We start from the raw sequence: 13,110 nt of genomic DNA on the forward strand, positions 1-13,110 counted from the left end.
TCCTGCTCGTCCCCCTCTGGGGATTGAGCCAGCAATCCAAGCATGTGCCCTGACTAAGAATCAAACTGTGACCTGGTTAAGGGGGCAATGCTTAACAAACTGAGCAACATCAACTAGGTAGCAATAATTTTATTAATTCCTTCCCTCCGCCCCCATTTCTTCTCTTCAAGCCTCTAATCCTACTCTCTACTTTCCTTCAGCAGTGGATGATAATAGCTAATATTTATCATACATTTACCACATACCAAACATTGTTCTAAATGTTTTTAAAAGAAATAAGTGCTACCATTGCCTCCATGCAGAAAACTGAGATGCAGCCCTAACAAGTTGGGCTCAGTGGATAGTCAGCCTGTGGACTGAAGGGTCCCAGGTTCGATTCCAGTCAAGGGCATGTACCTTGGTTGTGGGCACATCCCCAGAAGGGGGTATGCAGGAGGCAGCTGATTGATGCTTCTCTCTCATCAATGTTTCTAACTCCTTTCCTCTCTGTACAAAATCAATAAAATATACTTTTTTTAAAAAGAAAGAAAACTGAGACGCAAAAAGATTTAAGCAGCTTTCCCCAAGATTAGAAAGTTAGCAAGTGGCAGAGCACAAAACGCCTCAAGTTTTCTCATCCCTAATATGTAGAATTTCTCCAAATACACATTCAATAACTACGAAAGCTATTATAACGTCTTCTTGCCATTTTTCCAGTCATTTTCTAGACTAGTCTTTACATAACATCTATACCTCCTACCTTCCTTAACCTCCCCCCAAATTTGATTATAGTCCTACTCTACTAAAATTACTCTAATGTAGTTAGTGATTATCACACCTCAAGCTAAATGGCTTTATCAATTCCATTCTCCTTGAATGTTGTGTTAGACTATGTCAATTCCTTTTCTTCTTGAAATAGAAGCAACACCATGCTGGATCTTCCTATCCCTATCTGCGATTTCTCTCCCTGGTAAACTTCTCTCTTTGTTTCCAAGACTTATACTTGCCCATCTTCTTCTCACCTCTCCAATTGTTCCTTTAATACCTTTTTCACTTCCGGCCCTTTAAAGGTAGAGATCCCAAAATTTAATTAGGATCCTTTGTGCTTCTACGTCTATTAGTTAGCTCAGTTTCCCTTAACGTTCATTTGTCCAATAAAAATAATATAGCACTCTTCTCTCTACCAGGCAAATTGTGTGGGTCATTCTGGATAAATCAGCAAACAAAATGGACCAAAAACCCCCCCACAAAAACCTATGCTACCAAGGACACTCAAAATTATCTCCCTTTAAATACTGTTTTAAACACATCACTCTCCTGACTTCAAAAAAATATAACCTTGCAATGATTCCCCTCTTATCAACCAAATCAAAATGCCTTTGTTCAAAACATTCCATCACCATTTTCCATCATACCTATCCAGGTTCATTTTCCACTACTCACTGATTCAAAAATATTCCAGAAAGTCTAGACCTTTTGATTACTCCCTCAAATACTTTGTGTTCCAACTCATCAAATAACTTCTGAAAACATTGGTCAAGTACCTAGACATTAAGAAGTATCCTAAAGCATAGTATGCAAATTGTCCCTTTGACCAGGAGTTCGACCAGGGGGTGGGGGCAGCCAAGGGAAGTGAAGGAGGCCCGAAAGGCAGCGTGGGATGAGAGGGAGCACTCAGCCGCTAGGGACCCTACCAGTGCATGAATTTTGTGCCCTGGGTCTCAGGTATTGAATAAAAAGTTAAGTGTTCAAAAATGGATGTATTTGAATTCTTTCAAATATATTAAATAGCAAGCACTTGTATGGGACTTGCCAAACACTATTCAAAGCACTTTTCAAACATTAATTCATTCATTTACTCCACACAACAATCCTATTATCTCCATCTCATAACTGAGGAAGCTGAGGCTCAAAAAGAGTAAAGTAACTTGCTCTAAGTCTGACAAATATTAAGTGGTAGAGCCAAGATTCACACTCAGGCAGTTTGGCTCCTTACTATACTGCATACTCCTAGCAAGAACAATAAAAAAAGCAAAAAGAGCCCTGTAGTGTGGCCCAGGAACCAAGAGGTCATGGTTAGATTCCGAGTTAGGGGCATGCTAGGATTGCAGGCTCGATCCCCAGCAGTGGGTGTGCTGGAGGCAGCTGACAGATGTTGTTTTTGGGGTTTCTCTTTTTGGGGTTTCTCTCTCTAAAAATCATATTTAAAAAGCAAATCAGGGAAAGTTCAAAGGGCTTGCAGGAAAAACTATGTTCAATTATGAAAAATCATTTAAATTAGTCCTTTACTCCAAATACTGAAGAGTAATATTTCCTTTAATATCATGCCAAATTTTTAAAATTTTACAATTTAGTACTATATAATAAAAAGTACAATCTATAAACACAAATACATAATATATTACTCAGAGTTCTACAAAGCTGTTGAAAATATTTGCTAGTAATGACTAAAGAATATATGGTGACACATGACAAACAAATGTTCTTTTATTACAATGCCTGTATTAAAGTGTTTTACTGTCATACTTGTTTTCACCATGATCAAAACAGATATGAATAAAATTCAGGGAAGATAACTACCTCTAACTTTAATTTTTGGAAGCAAAATTCACATCTAGAACAAGGTCCACTATGACAAAAAATTTTAATAAAACCAAGAAATTCCAAAAAAGTTCCATTAAACATCTAAAGGCCCTGTCACAAACTCTATAGTTAAAGGGCCTTTTAAACAGATAAGAACAGATACTACACTTGATCTTAGCCAAAAGGCCGAGAAGTGATACAGGGCCTTTTAAAAGGTTTCTGAGGATTCATCTAGTAAATTCACGAGGCTATTTTATAACTGATTACATAAAATTAAAAATAAGAGGCAGAGGTTCTTCCATAAAAAGTATCTTATAATAATATAATCCTAACATATGAGCAGATGAGGACTATCATACCTATCATTTTCTTCTCTTACCTTTTTCTGCTTGCCTTCTGGCAGAGAAAAGACACAAAAATTATCAGGTTTTAAACTGGGGAGATTAAACTGCATAAGCCTATATGAATAATAGCTTGATTTAGAAAAGGCTAAAATTTATAGCTTTCTCAATTCATACTGACAACCTAAGTTAGAAAACCTAATGTATGTAGCCAAAGGCAGCAAAAAAATGCCTCTCAGGCAAAAATACACAGTAGCCATTATTAGACTTTGAAGTCTTCCCACTTAATATTTTTTCCTCTCCTCTCTTTTCCTGAGTATACAATGCACCTACCTCCTGGCTACCCAAGATGAACTAAGCCACTGGCACAAAATCAGCTCCCTCCCAAGAACTATATGAATAAAAATTATGCAAAATGTTAATAATTTGAGATCAATTCAAGTTATTAAATCTCAAAGAGATTCTTGGAGCAGAGAGCCTATGTTCTCTTTTTCCCCAGCACAAACCCACCGTGACACTTAATAAGCAGCTCCACACTCCAAGAGATTAATTTAAACTTCTTGGGAGAAAAGAATGGATTGGCAGCTACCATTGGAGATATTCTCAAATACTATAGTATGTATTTGATATTTACTTCCCTTCCATATGCAATGAGAAAGATACATAATCCTTTTCAAGATTGTCTCACACACAGTGGAACTCAATTCAATCTTAAATCCAAAATTAACACATTAAAACCCCTGTTAAACTCCCAAGGAGAGGACAACAGCTTTCTATTCTAGTGACCATATTAGCACACATGAACAGCTAACTAAAGAAGTAAAAAATGTCAAAAGCTGTCACATTTCCAGAATTAAGGTAGCCTTAGAATGGAAGAAAGGAATGTCAATGAAAAACAGATTTTTTCCAATAATGCACTATATTGCATCATCGATATTTTCCTTATTAATATTTCCAAAGTACCTAAAAAGTGCATGCTACTATGGTAAATCATACCTTTTATAATAGCAAAAATGAAAATGATTGGTAAATTAGATAAATTTTATTTTGAAGCTGTAAGTACCTAAGCTTGAGATGTTTTCCGACTCAACTCTTAAGAATCCTTGAGATATCACAGGCTAAATACCGTGGAGAGAGATCATATCATATGAAAGCAGCAGCAAGAGACTAAATTATAATAAATAGTACTATTTGTTTACTATTTATAAATTAAAAAGCAAGTAATCTACCTTTCCCACCTGCTTTAAGATAAAATGTGAAATTTCCCTTCATAAAACAAAGCAAGCATGCTATCCAGAAATACACAATAAATGAAGAAAGTTGGCTTAACAAAGAGTCAACAAACCAAAACAAAGAAAAGAATAATTTCAAAGGTCTCGGTTCTTTTAAAAATTTCAAATAAAACAAATATGGCTGCTGTTGAACCAGATCTGTTTTTAATAATACCTTTGCAGAGCAAAATATATCAAAATAAATTAAAGAATAAACTTTCATTTAATAATGTCTCTGCATTCTTCATTGGCCTGCTGACCTAACCTTATCCACCCTTAAGGGAGCTTGGAGCTGACAATATTTAGTGCCCTATTTCATCAGAATTTCTTCTGTTTTAACCAGGTCATTATTAAACTTTGATGATACCCAATAAAGTATTCTGGTTATAAGTTTCCTAATACCCTTTTGAACTCATACACTCATAGGAAGCAGATGAGGGACAAATTAACTCTTCTTCAAATGAGTTCCATATCTTACTATTATATAATAAAATTTTCTTTATCTTCCCAACTCTTATACCTCAGTGAATACCATGTTTCCCCGAAAATAAGACATCCTCCGAAAAGAAGACCTAGCGCATGGAAAGACAAGGCATCCCCTGAAAATAAGACCTAGCACAACTTTGGGAGAAAAAATTAATGTAAGACACTGTCTTATTTTCGGGGAAACACAGTATCTAAAACTATTTGAAAACACTAGTAGCTTTTATTTAATGAAATTTTTTTAAATTATTTAAGTAATCATGCATCATTTGCTTTCCAAAAGCTGGGCTTAGATACAAATTGCAGTTTACTATCAAAGACAAATAGACTACATTTCCTTAGTTTTCTATTTTCCAAAACCTTAGTGTCATTTCTAGATATAAGTGACTGAAAAGGAGATAGAATCAATTAGCTGCCAAATCCTGTAGAATTTCCACACTAACATCCCTCAAATGGCCCCTTACCTAGGTAGCTAGATGTTAATTTTTCACACTCAACTGTCAACCCCAAAATATGCTGCACTCTACTGAAAAGCTATCTTTCTAAAAGCACTTTTATTGTCATCTTCTGCCCCCTACCAACTTCTAATGGCTCCTTACTGCTTAACATATCAAATTCAATTTGACAGTGAATTAACCTTTCATAATCTAGCTCTACCCTACTAGACTACCTTCCCCAAAACCCTTTTCAGCAACTAACACCTTATTCCATTGAGACCAAACTCCTTACATCCCTGTCACATCAAGGAGGTCCCACCATTTAGGGGTTGCTCGTGGTTCCTTCCCACACATGGAATATATGGAATATTCATTCTCCTTCTGGAGACCTTTTGCCAATGCAAATACAGTAGTACATACTTTAAAAAATATATATATTTTCATTCATTACAGACAGGGAGAGGGAGAGATAGAAACATAAATGATGAGAATCATTGCTTGGCTGCCTCCTACAAGCCCATTACTAGGGATTGGCACGCAACCTGGGCATGTGCCCTTGACAGGAATTGAACCCGGGACCCTTCAGTATGCAGACCCAGGCTCTATCTACTGAGCAAAACCAGCTAGGGCAAAATAGTTCATGTTCTTTGTTCGAGTCCAACTTTCTCCAGGGAGCCGCCCCACATCTAGACTTTTAGTCTGAAGAAACCCCTACACTAACATGATTCAGACTATATGTACCACACATTATTTGTATAATGCTTTAGATAATGCTACTTATATTATGGAAGTATACCCGACAAGATAATAAACTCTTAGGAAAGATAAGATCATTTTCCAAAAACTGGGTCTATAATAAGTACTCAATGATAATTTGACAAGCTAACTGAAGAATCCTGATTTTTAAAAATCAAGGTATTTTATGTCAAGAGTCCTAGCACAAATGAAATAATGTGATGACTAGGATTTGCTTGAAAACAATCTAGGTCAAAGTGAGGGGGACAAAGGAGTAAGAAAGTGGGGATTCAGATAAACTCACATGGGCTATAAATTAATAATCTTTGGCACGGCCGGGTGGCTCAATGGTTGAGCATCAACTTATGAACCAGTAGGTCAGAGTTCAATTCCCAGTCAGGGCACATGCCTGGGTTGCAGGCTAGATGCCCAGTGTGGGGCATGCAGGAGGCAGCCAGTCGATGGTTCACATCATTGATGATGTATCTATCTCTCTCTCCCTCTCTCTCCCTCTCTGAAATCAATAAAAATATTTTAAAATTAAATAAATAAAAATAAATTGATCATCTTTGAAGTTACAGCTATGTAGAGGTTTATTTTTATACTTGTTTAAAATTTTTCACATTAATAATTTTATTTTTTAAAAGTATCAATAGTCTTGCCCTAGCTGGTTTGGCTCAGTGGATAGAGCATCAGCCTATGGACTGCAGGGTCCTGGGTTTGATTCCAGTCAAGGGAACATGCCTGGGTTCCGGGCTTGATCCCCAAGGGGGGGGGGGGGGGGGGGTGTATGCAGGAGGCAGTCGATCAATAATTCTCTTTCATCATTGATGTTTCTATCTCTCTCTCCCTCTCCCTTCCTTTCTAAATCAATAAAAATATATATTTTAAAAACAAAGCAAAAACTAACACCCTAACTGGTTTGGCTCAGTGGATAGAACATAGGCCTGCAGACTGAAGGGTCCCAGGTTCAATTCCAGTCAAGGTCATGTACCTTGATTGTAGACACATCCCCAGTAGGAGGTGTGCAGGAGGCAGCTGATCGATATTTCTCTCTCATCGATGTTTCTAACTCTCTATCCCTCTCTCTTCCTCTCTGTAAAAATCAATATAATATATATTTTTTAGAAAGTACCAATAGTCTCTTTACTTCATTTTAAATGACAAAACCAAAACACATTGTAACATTTTATTTACCCAACAAATAACCTACGTCCACATTTAGAGTAAGAAAAAAATTTCTGAATAGATATAATTTAGTAGGGAGCTTTTATGATCCTAATTCTTACCTAAGAATTAAACAAAAATAGTTAGAGGAATAATCTAATCAAAATGGCAGGGAATCTCAACCAAAAGAAAAAAGTGACCTTACCACCAAAAGCAATACTATTTATATTTCAATTTTTTATTCAATTACAGTGTTCACAAAAGGGTCCACCCAAACCACTGCTGAAAATCAAAAACAATGAAAAAAGCCATAAACAAAATATGAAAGGCAGAAAATCAGGGGGGAAAGTTGCTGCAAATCAGCCAATGTTGTTTCATGAAGACACCTATTATTGCTCTCAATAAGGAATGAGTTAGTTTCTTAAACAATCAGAAAAATTAGCACTTTCTCTTGGTCCAAGGACTACAAAACATGTTTAAGAAATTTCAGATGCCTAGCTAGTGTGGGTCAGTAGATAAGTGTCAATCTATGAACCAGGAGGTGATGGTTCAATTCCCAGTCAGGGCACATGCCTTGGTTGCAGGCTTGATCTCTAGTGTGGGGTGTGCAGGAGGCGATAGATCAATGATTCTCTCATCATTGATGTTTCCATTTCTCTCTCCCTCTCCCTTTCTCTCTGAAATCAATAAAAATAAATTTTAAAACAATATTTCACATATTTGGCTTAATAACAATGTATTTGCTTGTTGCTGCTAAAGAATGCAACCCTTTTTATATTTCAGTCTATAGCTTGTTTTCAAAATTCAATCACTACAACTTTTCCTACAACATTATTCACTAAATCCTACCAAAAGCGGGATTACAAAGCAGTAACACTTAGTATCTTAAAATGATAGCATTTTATTCTCATTATACCGTTCTTTTGCCTTGACTTTTTTCCCCCCCAAACTGGTTTTAGGAAGATATATAAACTAATATGATTATTCTGGATTTCCTCATCTCTAATTTTCTCTAAATACTCAATAGGTGAGATTTTAGTTACCATAAATATGACCTATTTTGACAAATTTAGTTAACATAAATATGACAAAATATCTGACATATATTTTGTACAAATATCTGATATACACACATATACAAATAGCAAGGTTCATCCTAAGAGTGATATATCATCCACCCATTACCCAATGCAATTAAAGTTTAAAACAGGGCAACTCTCTTGTATGAAAAGAGATTAGTAAGAATGAAATCTTCCTCACTAATAAAAAATTCGTACTCAAATTGCCTTTATTTTTTTAATATTTTTATTGATCTTTAGAGGGAAAACGAGAGAGAAATATTGATGTGGGAGCTAAACACTGATCAGTTACCTCCTGTGTGTGCGCGCGCGCACACACACACACACACACACGTGCACTGATGTGGAATGAAACCTGCAATCCCTTGGTGCATGGGATGATACCCAACCAACTGAGCCACACAGGCCAGGGACTTACAATATCTTCAAAGTTAAGTTTTCCTAGCAAGTAAAAATAATCCTCTTTTTAATAGCATGTAATTTCTCTCTCCTGGTAAAAGAAAAAAATCTGATATGGGAAAGTTAACCTAAAGTGCCTACTATTGAAATTTTCTCTTCTATAAACTACTTGAGTCCCACTTATCTTCTTTTCTTACATCACTAATTCAGTAAATTATGCCATCTTTATAATTTGTGTACTCTCAACTTTTGAAATACATATATATATTTATATTACTATCTTTAAAATATCAGGGATATTACCACATTTTATATAAGAATGGACATTTGCAAATTGTTCCTATTATTTCTGTGGTCACATAAATTTTTTTTTTTTTTTTTTTTTTTTTTTTTTTTTTTTTTTTTTTTACAGAGAGGTAGAGAGAGGGATAGAGAGTTAGAAACATCAATGAGAGAGAATCACTGATCAGCTGCCTCTTGCACACCCCCCTACTGGGGATGTGCCCGCAACCAAGGTACATGCCCTTGACCAGAATCAAACCCGGGACTTTTCAGCCCGCAGGTTGAAGCTCTATCCACTGAGCCAAACCAGTTTTGGCACATAAAATTTTTTAAATCTCAGAATATGTGGGGGGAACATATAAAGTATTTGATACATAACTGCTATGCTGTACACCTAAGACTAATACAAAATAATGTTGAATGCAAAGTGTAGTTGAAAAAAATTTAAATCTCAGAATGTGTTAATAAGTTTTGTCCAATACATACTATTCCAATGGGATGAAAACCATTTATAAATTCCACTTAGATTAAAAAATCCTTTGAGAAAAGTATGTAGTACATTCTAGTCACACTATTTCTAGAACACTAAAAATCTCTATAACCTATTTCCCTACTGTTTTTCTTTGGAACCAACTGAGGGCAATATAACTTCTTTCACAAAAAGTTAAGACAGTACCATATTTAATAACACAAAGCTAAATTTTTACAGAGGTTGAAGTTTTCATGAATTAAAACTTTCTATTTCTCCTGATCCGTACAAATAATCATAATGACTTAAAATAGATTCTACTGAGTATTATTTTCAGGTACCCCCAAACTATATAGTGTATATAGCTTCACCTTAAAAACAGCAGGAGAGAAGGAAAGGAAAGACTTGTAAAATACATTACCTAAACTGAGAAGATATTTTTCCATTCTCTTAAGACATGTAAAATAATTTTAAAAATAAAACTCCCGATTGCAAGGAGTTTATTATTAGGCAGTACCCTCTTTCTTTTACCCAGTAATGAGTCTCAATTTATTACTAGTGCTCCCATTTACGCTGAAGTTGAAGGCATTACAAAATAATGTTCCTGCATTTTGCCATTTGATTAAAGCTCATCCTAATAAGATGAAAGATTTCTCTTCAACTTTATGAAAACAAATGTTATAATAAGTCAACTTTAAGTAATTCATGCTCAAAAACCTCCCTATAGAAATAATCTATTCATCTGAAGAATTCAACAACTGAACCTGGCAGAAAGTATCCCAACCATCAAAATGATGAAGCTGCAATGTTCATAAATGTTACATCTAAAAAATCAAACCATACAAAAATATGTTGAAATCTCAGCTCCCTATTTCCTATCAAAATGTCAAGCAACTTTAGAATTCTTTAGATGTGATAAAGATCCCCAAGTAAATTCATTTTGACTTTAGAGTGCTAAAACTAAGAATTTGATGATTGCAGAAAAAAAGAAGTGTGCAGTGGAGAAAATTACTTGAAATTATATTTACTGAGGCAAAGTGTCTTTACAAAAGAAAAGATGTATTGAAATCATTAACCTCTTCTGCCAGATAAACAGTCCTCTCCTAGAACACATTGCTTATAATTCAGCCAAATATTACTGCCAAGAGTTTCTAAGCCTGTGTGCTAGGTTTGTTCAAAGTGGGAAGCTTCTCCACCAGTATATTACAAAGAAAAATGAAATACATTTTTACTTAAGAGTGAAGATCAATTGTATTAAACTCATCCCGACTGATAAACTAAATGTAAGGAATATTAAAAACAAAACAAAAACACCTACTAATAAAGTAAATGTAAGTAATATTTTTTTTAAAAACCTCAAATTATAACTTAGAACAAGGTTTGCTATATAAATTGCTTCCAATTCCCCAGAGCAGGGATCTATTTAGTTTCCCCAGAGTAGGGCTTAAGTAGCTAAAAAGAAAATAAGTTTTATAAACAGCTTTTCTACCTCGGTTCACAGTAGATAAAACAGACCATTTATGACAATCAAGTGATGATCACAATGCCAAAAGTAAGATTACTCAAGTATGACAGATAAAAAAATTTTAAATTACCATACAGTAATGTACAAAAATGATTTAAAACTATGTATCTCTATTTACACTTGAAGTATTACTTTAGCAAATAAGAGATATTGCTGCATGAGATCACTAGTATGACTTTCAACATGTTTACATATATCTTAAGAACACAATGTCTTATTTCAATTTGAGATGTATGTATCTGATTTTTGTAATACTGTTCGCTTTCCTGGTAATTCTTTTTCCCCCCACAGTGGTCTGATTAGAGCAAAGGCTCCTTCTTCCCATTTTGCCATTAGTCAATGTATTTCAATTTAGCCCTTGCCACCAAAGCCATGTATGTGCACTTTGTCATTTCTTTCCCCCAGTCCTTCATCTCTTCTATTTAACTTGGGGGGAGGGAAAACAATCTACCTTTCTTTCTAATACAATATCTAGTGGGTTTTCAAAAGAAAACAATGTATCCAGATACTTACTATTCTAAGAATGTCAAAGAGAGAACTTCCAAAACCCAAAAGATACTAGTAAGTCTGATAGCTGGAGAGGAAATTTCCACTCAAAACCATAAATAAAACATGCCATCAATTAAGCTGAACATCAATATCATCCCTTTAGTCGATAATCAATATGGAAGGGATGTGTAACCCGCAAACCTGTATGCAATCAAAATATCACTTATATTTGCTCGAGGAGTTCACAGATGGATTTGGTCGCGTGCCAGATTTCTCTTATTTTGAAATGTCAAGGCTAACATTTGTTAGTATAATCAGAGGCAGCGTTAAGTGTCCTGGGGAGAGGCAATTCAGAAGAACGCTTAGTAGCGTGGACAAACGGGTCCAAAATGAAAAGAGGGGGGAAACAAAACAAAACGAAACACCAGAAGCCCTCCCAACAGAGCGAATAATCCACAAATCACTGAACACAACACGAAAACGTGCCTCTCCTGCGTAGCCTAAGTAGACGCTCCTCACTCAGAACGTGCACTTAGTACCCTTCCTCGCTTCCTTCACTCCCAACTTCCTTTGGACTTGCCAGGGGCCAACACCACACGGGGCACCCCCGTTCGTGGCAGTGCATGTGGGGAGAATCTGTTACCGGAGAGAGAGGGGAGGCACAGGCGATTCCCAAGGAGGCTGTGTGTGGAACAGGTGGGTTAGGACGAGCAGCGGCACAGCTCAGGGGCAGCTTTCACATGACAGATGCGGTTACGGCTGACACTCACACACCTCGGAAGGAGCCCTCCGGGGGCAGGCCGGCCGGCCGGGGGCTGATTGCAGGCGCCAGGAGGGGGCAAAGGCTAACTCCGGGGCGGCAGCGGAGCACAAACAAGCCGCGGGAGCAGTGAGATCTGTGAGCAGCGGCGGCGGCGGCGGCCGCACGGGTCCGGGTGGAAGGGATGGCTCTGGTCTCGGGAGGCAGGGGCCACCGCGAAAGGACGTCAGAGCGGGGCGAGCGGGCTGGGGAGCCGGGAGTCCTGGGCTCTCAGGTTCCTGCCCCAACACACATGGAGAGGGGAGAGCAAGAAGGCGGAAAGCCGCCCCGGCTCCCGGATAGGAGAAATTTTCCAAGGAGTCGCGCTGCTCGCCGCCACGGCGCCCGGTGCCCGCTCCCTTTTCCTGATGGTAACTGCTGTGGCGTAGAGCGGTGAGGGGGGAGGAGGAGGAGGAGGAGGAAGAGGAGGAGGAGGAGGAGGAAGATCAAGAAGGAGGAGGGTGAACAGGAGGCGAGGGTGGGGAGCGAGGGGGTGCGGCCTGCACAGTTCCAGCGAAGCCTCCGCTCTCTCGTAGCCGGCCAGTGCCGGGTTTCCCCTAAGCCCAGCCCCGCAATAGACTCACCCGCCTGCCTTGCCTCGCTTTCCCCTTCGCCGACTCCACGAGCTGCCGCGTCCTCCCAAAAGACCCCTGGGCGAGTGTCGAGGAAAAAAACTCTTCAGAACCGGGCCTGATTGCTTCAGCGAGTCCGACCTTTACGGCTGAGAGAGACACCCTCAGCTTTCGGTGGGTTCCACAGCCAGACGGGCAACCATCTTACATTAGGGTAAGACTCCTCTGGCTCCCCATGCGCAGGCGCACGCCCGATCCGGCAGGGAGGGGCGGGGGAGGGGCGGGAGGAGAGGGGGGCGGCCTCTCCCGCGGCACTCTGGGAGTTGTAGTTTTCGGACGGCGGCCGCCCAGTGGCAAGCTGGGAGTTGAAGTCCTCCCTCTCTTGGCTGCTAGACTGACTCCCTCACGTGGCTGCTAGGCTACCGCCTTTCTTCGTGTTTTGCTTCCTTCGCTGCCCGCGTGTGCCGCTCCGTTGTCATTGGGTGGGCGATCTTGTCTGA

At 38.4% G+C, this 13,110-nt stretch overlaps 1 protein-coding gene and 1 pseudogene across 11 annotated transcripts in view; both read right to left on the reverse strand.

The window, feature by feature from the left end:
- Nucleotides 1-12,850, reverse strand: part of CNOT4 (CCR4-NOT transcription complex subunit 4) — a 125,881-nt gene extending 113,031 nt beyond the window's left edge. For 7 of the 11 annotated variants that reach the window (XM_036427792.2, XM_036427765.2, XM_036427785.2 and 4 more), the window contains exon 1: nucleotides 12,623-12,849. The gene's annotated coding sequence lies outside the window, so the exon portion shown is untranslated. Of the gene's footprint in view, nucleotides 1-12,622 lie in introns of all 11 variants that reach the window. The other 4 variants (XM_045577058.1, XM_045577046.1, XM_045577037.1 and 1 more) reach the window with 1 other exon arrangement.
- Nucleotides 2,636-2,760, reverse strand: LOC118714648 (annotated as a pseudogene).
- Nucleotides 12,851-13,110: the final 260 nt, after the last annotated feature.

The sequence above is a fragment of the Pipistrellus kuhlii genome, unplaced genomic scaffold, assembly GCF_014108245.1.
Source record: "Pipistrellus kuhlii isolate mPipKuh1 unplaced genomic scaffold, mPipKuh1.p scaffold_m20_p_10, whole genome shotgun sequence".
Lineage (NCBI taxonomy): Eukaryota > Metazoa > Chordata > Mammalia > Chiroptera > Vespertilionidae > Pipistrellus > Pipistrellus kuhlii.